At 39.3% G+C, this 12,192-nt stretch overlaps 1 long non-coding RNA gene across 1 annotated transcript; it reads left to right on the forward strand.

The window, feature by feature from the left end:
* Positions 1–1,974: 1,974 nt before the first annotated feature.
* Positions 1,975–10,053, forward strand: LOC134298238 (uncharacterized). The gene is made up of 2 exons (XR_010005198.1): positions 1,975–3,714; positions 8,535–10,053. It is a non-coding gene; the product is annotated as an uncharacterized LOC134298238 (long non-coding RNA).
* Positions 10,054–12,192: the final 2,139 nt, after the last annotated feature.

The raw sequence follows: 12,192 nt of genomic DNA on the forward strand, positions 1-12,192 counted from the left end.
GGCGTCCCCTGGGCAACGTCCTTGCAGACGGCCAATTCTCTCATACCAAAAGCAACTCCGGTTGCTCCTGACACGAAAAAAACAAAAAAACATTTAGCATCAGCTTGCAATAACCACCTTCCTTCCTTCCTTCCTTCCTTCCTTCCTTCCTTCCTTCCTTCCTTCCTTCCTTCCTTCCTTCCTTCCTTCCTTCCTTCTCTCTCTCTCTCTCTCTCTCTCTCTCTTTTTTTCTTTCTTTCTTTCTTTCTTTCTTTCTTTCTTTCTTTTTCTTTCTTTGGAATACCCTCTAATTTCATCTTCTTTTTACACCTTTAGTCAAGTCAGTGTACGGTTGGAGTGTTGTTTATAAACCAATTAGCTGTGAAAGCTAATTTGTCTCAAAGAACAAGATTCGAGGAGGAGAGAAGCCAGGAAAACTCACTGACATAGAAAAAAATGGCAGAAGGGGGTTAATATGCTGACAGATTCAAAGACATCCATGTCTTGGCCTGTACTCTTAATGAGCACAGTTCACAGACTCTGCTTTAATCTGTGTCTTGAAGAAGAAGAATATGAGGAGACAAGACTCTCTTCTGGCAAAGCTTTCTCCAACACGGCTCTTTGCTAAACAGGAACAATACCAATGTGGAAGCCGACCTGATAGATATTTTCACGCTCTTTGGGGCAGCCAGGCTCCCTTTCGGAGGTCTATTGTCATTCCCCACCACAGCATTTATACGCTGAGCTTTGTCCGTCTTTCAGGCAGTGACACAATGGGGCTGGCTCCCAGCACCTTGTTTTCCATGCCTCAGGGAGGAAGTGACAGAAGGCCTTCTTTATTTACCTTCGTGGCTTCCCCCGTGTAATCTGGTTAATCATGTGGCTAATCAAGGACACACAACATCCTCTCATGCTAGGCTTCTGCATTGACGGCTCATTCATATTTTATACAATAGAGTGCTTAAGTCATTCCACGCCTTGCCAAAGACATTTCTCCTCCTCCTTTGTTTGGCCACTCGAGACAAGTGCTTGTCCTCCCTGCCACGCTTTCATGAAGGCATATGTTCCTGTTACAGCTGGACAAGGGGGCGGGCGGGATGAGCTGGGCTTTCTCTCTCTCTCCAGTTTTGTTTTGGTTTTGTTAGAAGCCAATGAATTGATTACCAGCAGTGTAATAAAAAGGTTAAAACAGTCTCTGCATGCATGTATACATTAGCGGCTCTCTGTTATTTGAAGGCTTGCTAGCAAGGTGACCTCCGAGACAACCGTCCTCTTGAATGTGCCTTGGCAATCTGGCAAGCGTAAAAGGAGCAAACCAGAAGAATAGGATTTCAGAAGTAAAATGGATTTGTAAATTGTGTCTTAATGTTGGGAAAAGGCACGGATGTTTTAATGCATTTCCAGTCCAGATATCCTTAGCAACTGTTCCTCACTACTTTGGGAAGACGATTGTCTATGCTGGAATACAGTGTTCCCTCACTACTTCGCGGTTCACTTTTTGCAGATTTTTCTGTTTTGCGGTTTTTCAATACACTCTAAAAGACTATTATAAATCATAAAAAATTACAATTTATAGCCTAAGGAAGGAAGGAAGAAGAAGCCAAAGGGAGAGAAAAGGAGCCCAAGCGGCAACAGGAGGAGAAGGAGGCGATTTATCAACACACGATTGGTTGATAAAGACTTAAAATAGTGTACAGTAGAGTCTCACTTGTCCAACATAAATGGGCCAGCAGAATGTTGGATAAGCAAATATGTTGGATAATAAGGAGGCATTAAGGAAAAGCCTATTAAACATCAAATTAGGTTATGATTTAACAAATTAAGCACCAAAACACACATTTTGTTACAAATATGTTACACACATATTTGACAGAAAAAGTAGTTCAATACGCAGTAATGCTATGTAGTAATTTATTTATTTATTTATTTATTTGCAGTATTTATATTCTGCCTGTCTCATCCCGAAGGGGACTCAGGGCAGATTACAATGAACACATATATGGCAAACATTCAATGCCAACAGACAAACAACATACAGTATAGAGAGACACAGAGGCTTTTAACATTTTTCCAGCTTCACGATTCCGGCCACAGGGGGAGCTGTTGCTTCACCGTCCACTAGTGGCTGTACTTCCTCATTCCTTTCCTCGTGTTTTGCTGGCAGTTTTATGGTGTTGTAAATTAGTTAAATTAGCCTCCCGCATAAAGCGTACCTAAATTTCCCTACTTGATAGATGCAACTGTCTTTCGGGGCTGAATAGGTCAACAGCAAGCCGGGCTATTTAATGGTTGGGGGCTTAACCCGACCCGGGCTTTGAACTCATGACCTCTCAGTCAGTAGTGATTTATTGCAGCTGGTTACTAGCCAGCTGCGCCACAGCCCGGTAATTACTGTATTTACGAATTTTGCACCAAAATATCACAAAGTATTGAAAATATTGACTACAAAAATGCATTGGATAATCCAGAACGTTGGATAAGCGAGTGTTGGATAAGTGAGACTCTACTGTATAACTACTAAAATAATGTATAAATATTAAAATAAATATAGTGTCCCTATTTTGCAATTTTTCACTTATTGTGGGTGATCCTGGAACCTAACCCCAGCTATAAGTGAGGGAACACTGTATCCTCCAAATACAGAGGAAATTTGATTCCTTACTTTTGCATTGTATTATCAAGACAGGAGCCAAATTGAGCTGGGTGAGGGATAATGTGTGCTGAGTGATGAATGGATGGTGGCACAGAAGGGATAATTGTATGATCATCATGGTACGGGTCATCATTGTTCTGTGCCAATGGGAGAAACTGCTGTTGATATAGGTTGCCTCTGTTTGGGCAAATTCATATAATATAATCTATAGAGAGAAATAGGAAATTGTGTACATGTTTTGCTCTGATTTCGGTGCCAAAGCCCTATGGAAGTCTTGTATGTGGATAGGGTAAAGATTCAAAGTAGAAACTTAGTATGATTTCCATGATCACAGAAGCACAAAATTGCATTGTATCTGTGGATCAACATTTTTAATTTGGATGCACCAATAAGCTTTAAACTGATTTTTATGACTTTGGGCAATAATTGCAAGGCAAGATTCATGGGAACCCCATAGCAGAAAGTTTAATTTTATCTTGTCCTGACCAGCTTTACCTACACAAATTTCCTTTTTCCCCCTCTTTTATATTTCCATTAGAAGTCTTTCAAGGTTGATCTTACTGTGATGAATGCGTGAATTGATGTCCAAAATAACAACGGTGACAGGCAGACACTACTGGATTGCTCCTTTTGTTTGATAGATGAAATGGGCTCATTTTGTAGCTATTTATTTATTTACAGTATTTATACCCCGTCCTTCTCACCTCAAAGGGGACTCAGAGTGGCTTTCCAGAACACATATATGGCAAACATTCAATCCCAATGATACAGTTAACAAGGACGGACAACACAGAAGAGGTAAAGGCCCTTTTTCCCGACTTATTTCCAGCATCTTTGGAGGCTGTGCTCGACTACAGCCACGGGTGTGTGTGTGTGTGTGTGCTGTCATTCCATTTTCCATGCCGAGGAGCTTTCCTCCAATCGATGCCCTTAAGAGTGCCTTTTTATTACCTTCCCACTAAAAGCAGTACCTATTTATCTGCTCGCATTTCTGTTTTCAACCTGCTAGGTATGCAGGTGAGCTGGGGCTAATGGCGGGTGCTCACCCCAACCTGGGCTCGAACTGCTGTCCTTTCAATCAAGTAAGTAAGTAAATAAGTAAGTAACTTCATTTTTCTATCCCGCCACCATCTCCCCGCAGGGACTCAGGGTGGCTAACATGGGGCAAAGGCCTGGAAGCAATAAACAATGTACAGCAGATAAAAATATATTACAATCAGCAGGATTTTTCTGCAGCATCTTTCTTTGCATTGTCTTTCTTATGTATAGACCCCAGCTAGAATACATGATCACAGAATGCACCAGAGATTTGGTGCATCAGTGATGTTATTTCTACTTGGCTAATAATAATAATAATAATAATAATAATAATAATAATAATAATAATAATAAGGAAACCGACGAAACCATTGATCATATCCTTAGCTGCTGTAAGAAAATCACACAGACAGACTACAAACAGAGGCACAACTATGTGGCCCAAATGATTCATTGGAACTTATGCCTCAAGTACCACCTGCCAGCAGTAAAGAACTGATGGGGTCACAAACCTGCAAAAGTATTGGAAAATGAGCATGCAAAGATACTGTGGGACTTCCGAATCCAGACTGACAAAGTTCTGGAACACAACACACCAGACATCACAGCTGTGGAAAAGAAAAAGGTTTGGATCATTGATGTTGCCATCCCAGGGGACAGTCGCATTGATGAAAAACAACAGGAAAAACTCAGCTGCTATCAGGACCTCAAGATTGAACTTCAAAAACTCTGGCAGAAACCAGTGCAGGTGGTCCCGGTGGTGATCGGCACATTGGGTGCTGTGCCAAAAGATCTCAACCGGCATTTGGAAACAATAGACATTGACAAAATTATGATCTGCCAACTGCAAAAGGCCACCCTACTCGGATCTGCACACATCATCCAAAAATACATCACACAGTCCTAGACACTTGAGAAGTGTTCAACTTGTGATTTTGTGATACGAAATCCAGCATATCTATCTTGTTTGCTGTGTCATACAATAAAGTAATAATAATAACAACTTTATTTTTGTACCTTGCCTTCATCTCCCCAAAGAGACTTGGGGCGGCTAACATGGGGCCAAGCCCAAACAATTACAATAAAAAATACATACAAGACACACGGCAATATCCAGTAAAAATGCTTATACAATAACATAGTGAAACAAAACATAATAACAGTAACATAATAAAATGGAGTATCAAAACAATACAAAAACTAAATGAGGGCAAGCTGGGCCAAAGTGTGAGGCTTGAAAATTGTAAAACCTATGGGTGAGGTGGATAGATAAAGTGCTGCATTTAGTGGGAAACTCGAGTGAGGTAAACAATGAGGTTATTCTCAACTGAGGGATGAGATAAAGTGCATCAGAAAAAACAATTTGCACTGGGACGGAACCTGACATGGGAATTAGTTCTTCATTCTTCAAAAGCTTCTTCTCCTCCTATGCCATACAAAACATTTTATTTCACTGGAGTGCTACCCAATCGTCATTTACTGCCCTGGGAAGAAAACACTTGGGCAATATCAACATTTATTCACCCAGAAAGAGAACACAGGAAAAGAATCACATCTGAAATCTAAGATTATAGTGTTTTTTTCTTTTCTCCGAGCCACAGAATTGCAGCTCTATATTCCTTGGGTATCTCCATGCTGTCTTCCCCTCCTAAAGGCCTATGAGAAAATGTCTTGTCTGTGGTATAGAGAGTTATTGCTGGAGGAAATAATGAATATCAATTTTGGCAATTACACACAGACATAATCTTTGATTCTGTATGGATGTATCACCAACAGTATCCCAGCCCCAGTCTATGAAGCCTGTGGAATTTGCAAGTGTTCAAGCTTTTTTAGGGTGAAGAACCACAAAGAAGGAAAAAACCTGCTGAAAGTTGGGATGCAGATGCCATATTCTAAACCCATTCTTTTCCCTGTTCATTTCCCAGCTCTTGCTGTCATGGACCTATAGTATGGTGAAATCTACTGACAGAGCAACCACTGTTGTCTGTGTAATGTAATATTGCTCTGTAATAGCTTATTCACAAGTAATGGAAATACATCTGGAGTAACTAACATGAAAAACAAAGGCATGGGGATCTATTCCTAGCATGAGCCACTAGTGTTATTTTGTCATTCTTGAATTTTATCATTCTTTTTTAAAAGATCTAGTATACATTTTTGCCAACTACCAACAAATATCACCGAATTTTCCCAGTTTTTCTAACTGCCTGTTAAAGAGAGTATAGTTTTCATGAGGCAAAAATGATCAGATAAGAACCATAGAATACTATTCTCTGATCGAAATCAATCTTGATCAAATTATGATGATTAATCTTCATTATCAGTTGTGTCTCCACCCTTACTACAGTACCACGTGCCCCCAGACTACGTAGGTCACTTGTGGGCTTTCTTCCCCTCCCTTCCTTTTAAGCACTGACTTTGATGAAGATGACATGGGAATCTCTAATTATTTTAATGGGGCTAATTAGAGAATGATATACATTCATTATTATGGAGAAAGCCCAGAGTACACCACCTCCCAAAGCTGCATGGCTTGCTACTTTTATTATGCACTGTCTTCCCCAAAGTAAATTGGATTCTTTTCTACTTCACAAGAAATCTACCGTGTAGCCGAAAGCTTTCACAGCAGCATTAGAATCTTCTGAAGAAACACTGATCAACTTCACATTCTGCTTTAATATTCCGTGCTTTTATGTGTCAGGGATGGGATACTCTGGGAAAAAAACAAGAGCCAATATTGTGCCTTCTTTATTGCCACAAAATATGGAGACATATTACAGATCTGGGGTTTAATGAATTTGTAGGCAAATTGTGGAGTCAAAATGGAGGGATTTTATTTCAGTTTGAGAACGTCTATTCACTCAAATTTAGTGGATGGTAACGGCGCTCCATGCAGTCATGCTGGCCACATGACCTTGGAGGTGTCTATGGACAATGCCGGCTCTTTGGCTTAGAAATGCAGATGAGCACCAACCCCCAGAGTCAGACATGACTGGACTTAACATCAGAGGAAAACCTTTACCTTTACCTAGCAGTGACTTGGGGACCAACAGACTTGGCCTTGAGGGACTTCATTATGACACTATGACAGCATAACTCATAGGCTGCCATTCCTCTGGTGTTCTTGGGAACTCTCTTCAAGATACATCTAGCTATTGCAGTGGTTCTCAACCAGGTGTTTTGACCTACAATTCCCAAAAATCCCAGCCAGTTTACCAACTGTTAGGATTTCTGGGAGTTGAAGGCCAAAACATCTAGGGACCCACAGGTTGAGAACCACTGAGCTTCAGGAAAATTGTGTGTGTGTGTGTGTGTGTATGAATGTACACTGCAAACAAAGTGTGTTTTGGGGGTCTTTTGGTTGTTCCATGGTCAGAATTTCCGACCTATACAGCAACCCAATAAGTGAGTTGCAATGGCATAGTAGTTCACCAACAGGACATCTTCCTTCATATTTCCTAACATTTATGACATACTCTATGAAGATATTAATAGTTAAATTCAGCATAAGAAATATAATATGGGCTCTTTTAAATGCACACTAAAAATACAAACCTTCACTGTGGTTTTAAATTTTGAATATGTTTTAATGACTTTAACTGTGAATTTTTAATACTGTTTATATTTAATTCTGTTTTAATGTTTGCATATTTGTATGTTTTAAATTGTATGCTAATGTTTTTATGTTAAGCCACTTTGAGTCTCCTTTAGGAGAGATAAAGCGGGGTAATAATAATAATAATAATCAATACACAGCAGACAAAGAATCAGTACAAGAAAACCGCACTACAAACTAGAGCTGACAGCTGGCACAACAAAACATTGCATGGAAATTTCCTTGACAAAATTGAAGGAAAAGCTGATAAGGAGAAGATCTGGCTATGGCTCATGAATGGGACCCTGAAGAAGGAAACAGAAGGCCTGATCCTTGCAGCCCAGGAGCAAGCCATCAGAACAAATGCAATTAAGGCCAAGATCGAAAAATCAGCTGATGACCCAAAATGCAGACTGTGCAAGGAAACTGACGAAACCATTGATCATATTCTCAGCTGCTGTAAGAAAATCTCACAGACAGACTACAAACAGAGGCACAACTATGTGGCCCGAATGATTCATTGGAACTTATGCCTCAAGTACCACCTCCCAGCAGTAAAGAACTGGTGGGATCACAAACCTGAGAATGTATTGGAAAAGGATACTGTGGGACTTCTGAATCCAGACTGACAAAGTTCTGGAACACAACACACCAGACATCACAGTTGTGGAAAAGAAAAAGGTTTGGATCCTTGATGTTGCCATCCCAGGTGACAGTCGCATTGACGAAAAACAGGAAAACTCAGCCGCTATCAGGACCTCAAGATTGAACTTCAAAGACTCTGGCAGAAACCAGTACAGGTGGTCCCGGTGCAGATCGGCACATTGGGTGCCGTGCCAAAAGATCTCAGCCGGCATTTGGAAACAATAGACATTGACAAAATTACGATCTGTCAACTGCAAAAGGCCACCCTACTGGGATCTGCACGCATCATCCGAAAATACATCACACAGTCCTAGACACTTGGGAAGTGTTCGACTTGTGATTTTGTGATACGAAATCCAGCATGTCTATCTTGTTTACTGAGTCATAAAATAATAATAATAATAATAATAATAATAATAATAATAATAATAATAATAATAATAGATTTTTATGGGCCTGATACACATTGCTCTGTCTGCTACTGCTTCATTTCCCTGAAATCCTCATTTACATTGCCTATGTTGCCATTAAATCCATATCACTGTGGCAGCGCTATGATATATTAACACTGTATGTGATAGCATTACATTGAATATGGTATCTTTGTTTATTCTGCTTTGGCAGGTAAAAATGAATAATCATCAATGTTTTACATCAAGTACTTGGCTACACATGCATAACTGAGTAATATCTCCTAACCTGACCCATCACCCTGATCACTTTAAGAACCAGCAGCTATATTGGAGAAAGGATTCAATTCATCTTCCAATCCAGGCTAAAAGAGGACGATATCTCCAGCACCCCTCTCACCCTTGTGTACGGCGATGATAAGGACTTGAATAGAGTTCCTGATTCCAAGGATTTTTATGCAACCATATTTTTTTTCCTGCAGAGAAGTCTTGCAGTGGGTGACATTTTCTCAGAACGGTGTCTTGATGCATTGAGACACCCTTTCCCATTGAGGACGAGAACATTTGTGAGTATCCTTTCTATGCCTAATAGCTTCAAGGTGCCACTGCCAATTTCAGCTGCTCCAGCTCATCAAATTAAACTGAAGTGAGGGCAATTCCTGTGACTCCAAGGACACTGAAGGCAAAGGAGGAAAAGGCAAATTGTGCCAAGAAAAAAAGGAGTCCTAAATGCAAAAGACAATGTTCAACACTCAAATACTAAATGAGCAATTGTGATTTAGCCCTGTAGAGGAAAATTTGTTGATTGGGGAAATTTTTGGGCACAATTGAAAGAAATACATGTTTTTTTGCCCAGTAGAAAGTCATGGGATTTTAATTCATACCAATGGCTACCATTTGGTTTGATAGAAATGAAACCTGTGTATATCCAGATATCTATGTTACCAATTCTGTTAATTCAGAGTTTGTCCCAGTGAAACTTTGACATAATCAGTGTGAAGCCTGCAATCTACATCAGCCGAACTCCCCTTTTAAAATTTAGACTTATTCCTTCTCTTGAGGAACGTTAGATATGACCATTAGTAGTAAAATTTGATTTTTAAAAATTGAAGGTATATCCATGCAGATAGACTAACAGAATCATAAAATCATAGAGTTGACATATTGTTTAATTCAAAATTCCAACATTTTTATGGAATTGCAGAAATTTGTTGCATATTTCACATGCTGAACACTTTGGAAAGGATTTTTTTAAAAATCTGTGACTGTGGGTTCTTTAATCATAACAATGGTTTCAATCATTTCTGAATTTGAAAATAAGGAAATGGGCCTCATATTATTAGGTTGTGACATTGTGTCTAGTAGTCCTATTTTATAATAAGGCAACAGCCTTAGTTTGAAAAACCATTGTGTTTGTGTATTGGTGTGTCTTCCAGAATGCAAGACTCAGCATAGCAGATATGCTTGCTGACAAAAAACATAGTTCTTAAGCTTTTGGGTGTTACCAAGCACTTTGGAAGTCTGATGAAAGGTGTGTACCTGCTTCTGGAAAAATACACATACACAATTTTCAAAATATCAAGAAGAAATTCACAGGAAAAAGAAATCAATTGTTTTGCACTCCAGAGATCACATAGCCCACAGAATGGAACTGGAAAGAACTGTAAAATCACACTTATTTTTAAAATGGATTTTTTTTTTTTTTGGCTAAAGTGAAGTTGGAGAAAATTGCATTATCTTGAGATGTGTTTTTTTAAAGTGTGTCTCTTAGTATGTATGAACATTCACACACCCACACCCTTTATGGACTGTATATTTGATACTTTTGACTTAGGAGACCTTTGTTTTAGCTGAGAGGCCACATGTAATTTGAATGAAAACATTGTCTACAAGAATTAATGTAAACATTTTTTCCATCTCAATTTGGTGGAACTCAGTCAGTGGAACTCTCTCCCTCAGACTGTGGTGGAGGCTCCTTCTTTGGAGGCTTTTAAACAGAGGCTGGATGGTCATCTGTCAGGGGTGCTTTGAATGCGATTTCCTGCTTCTTGGCAGGGGGTTGGACTGGATGGCCCATGAGGTCTCTTCCAACTCTACTATTCTATGATTCGATGATTCTATGAGATGGAGTGTGTTTTCTCCTAAAGAAATTGATTAGGAAGAGGGCACGCTCAGATCCATCACTCAAAATCCATCCTCACAATATATACTGGGGTTCTAAATTACACGAATGGTGCAGGATATTCAGTCATGTTATCTTGTATTACTCAATCCAATGAAATTCTGGGAGCTGTAGTTTGGTGATGTATTAGGATTCTCTTCTCTAGTTAGAGTAATGTCACTGAGCTTTCCAGACTACAGATCCCATAATTTCACAGGTCTGAATCATGACAAATAAAGTGGACCAAAGTGCTCAGATTGTGCAGTGTGAATGCAACTGTTCTCTCTTGAACTTTACACTCTGCCCAACTGCCAATACCTTTGGGGTGGTTTAGAAACAAAAAGAGCAAAGAGAATCAATTGGAAAAATAAAATGAATGAATAAATGAAATCAAAATTCATTAATTTACAACTTATCTATTCATGATTGCAATATGATCAAAACTGTATTACTACTACCACCGTGAGTGTAACTGCATTCTGTTGGCAATTGGAGCACAGATGAATAACATTCATTTCAGCAGAGCAGGCCTGAAGAGGTTACTTGAAGAATACTTAACTAAGAAGTATTGATGTCAGTCTTAAGACTAATTGATTTTATTTTAACATGAGCTTTCATATTGATCAACAGAGCCCCACCATAAATAAGTGTGCGTTGTGTGAAAGGGCAGCGTAGGGCTCTGTGGAGCAACTGTGTTGCAAGCATTCTAGGATGCTTGCGAAGACACATGTGATGAAGTCGTTACAAAACACGTGTTTAAGGAAAGAAGTACTTAATCTTATGTTAAAGAAATGGGATAAGAACGTTGTGGAAAAGTAGGAGGAGCATGGGAAATAGAAGATCAGAATCATGTAGATATGCACAAATAGGCTTTTGCAGCCTGGAGAAGTTGGTCGGTAAATATAAACGAATTCTTGGAGCAACTGGGCCTTGTGTCTGTGGTCTTCAGATCCAAAGGTCTTGTCTTAGATCAGTCATATCTTCAAAACCTGAGCATGCGAAAAGCTCCGTCTAATTCTAATTAGGACGGAGCAAAATATAGTCGTTCTTTTCTTTCTCTTAAGTTTTTTTGGTTTCTTTAAAATAGCTGATTTAGCTAAATCTCCAACATAATTCTTGTATAAAGGGGGAAAAATTGAGAAGTAAAGGTAACAGAAATTTAATTATGCCTCAAACAAAAAACAAAAACCTGCTAATGTAGCTACTGTCAAGTGACATATGAATAGCTGTTCTTGCATGGTTTCAAGGACATGGTAGCTTGCCTGTGCCAAGTTGAACAATTTAATGAGACCAGACAGCACAGTTTGTTAAAGAAATAACATTGAATTAAGGGCATTGACTGGGAGACTGGGTGCCCTCCATCTATTAATTTCTATTAGTACCTTTTGCATAGTAATTGTACTCCAACAATACACTCAGAAATATCAGCTCTTTATAACAGCTGAGTAGTTAGAGTAGATGCAATGGTTTCCAATTCACGTTTAGGAACCAGATTAGACTAGGCTACCTATTCAATTCACTGAAATGTACTCTGTGTATAAATACTGCTGTGGCTTTCATTGAGTTGAATGGTGAAACCTGAATTCAAATATGTTCATCAAATCTCACCCACTATAACAGAGACACTATTGTGGTGAAATGGTTTGAGTGGAGCCTCCGGTGGCCTAGAGAATAAAAGCCTCGTGACTTGAAGGTTGGGTTGCTGACCTGA

The sequence above is a fragment of the Anolis carolinensis genome, chromosome 4 (assembly GCF_035594765.1).
Source record: "Anolis carolinensis isolate JA03-04 chromosome 4, rAnoCar3.1.pri, whole genome shotgun sequence".
NCBI classification, from domain to species: domain Eukaryota; kingdom Metazoa; phylum Chordata; class Lepidosauria; order Squamata; family Dactyloidae; genus Anolis; species Anolis carolinensis.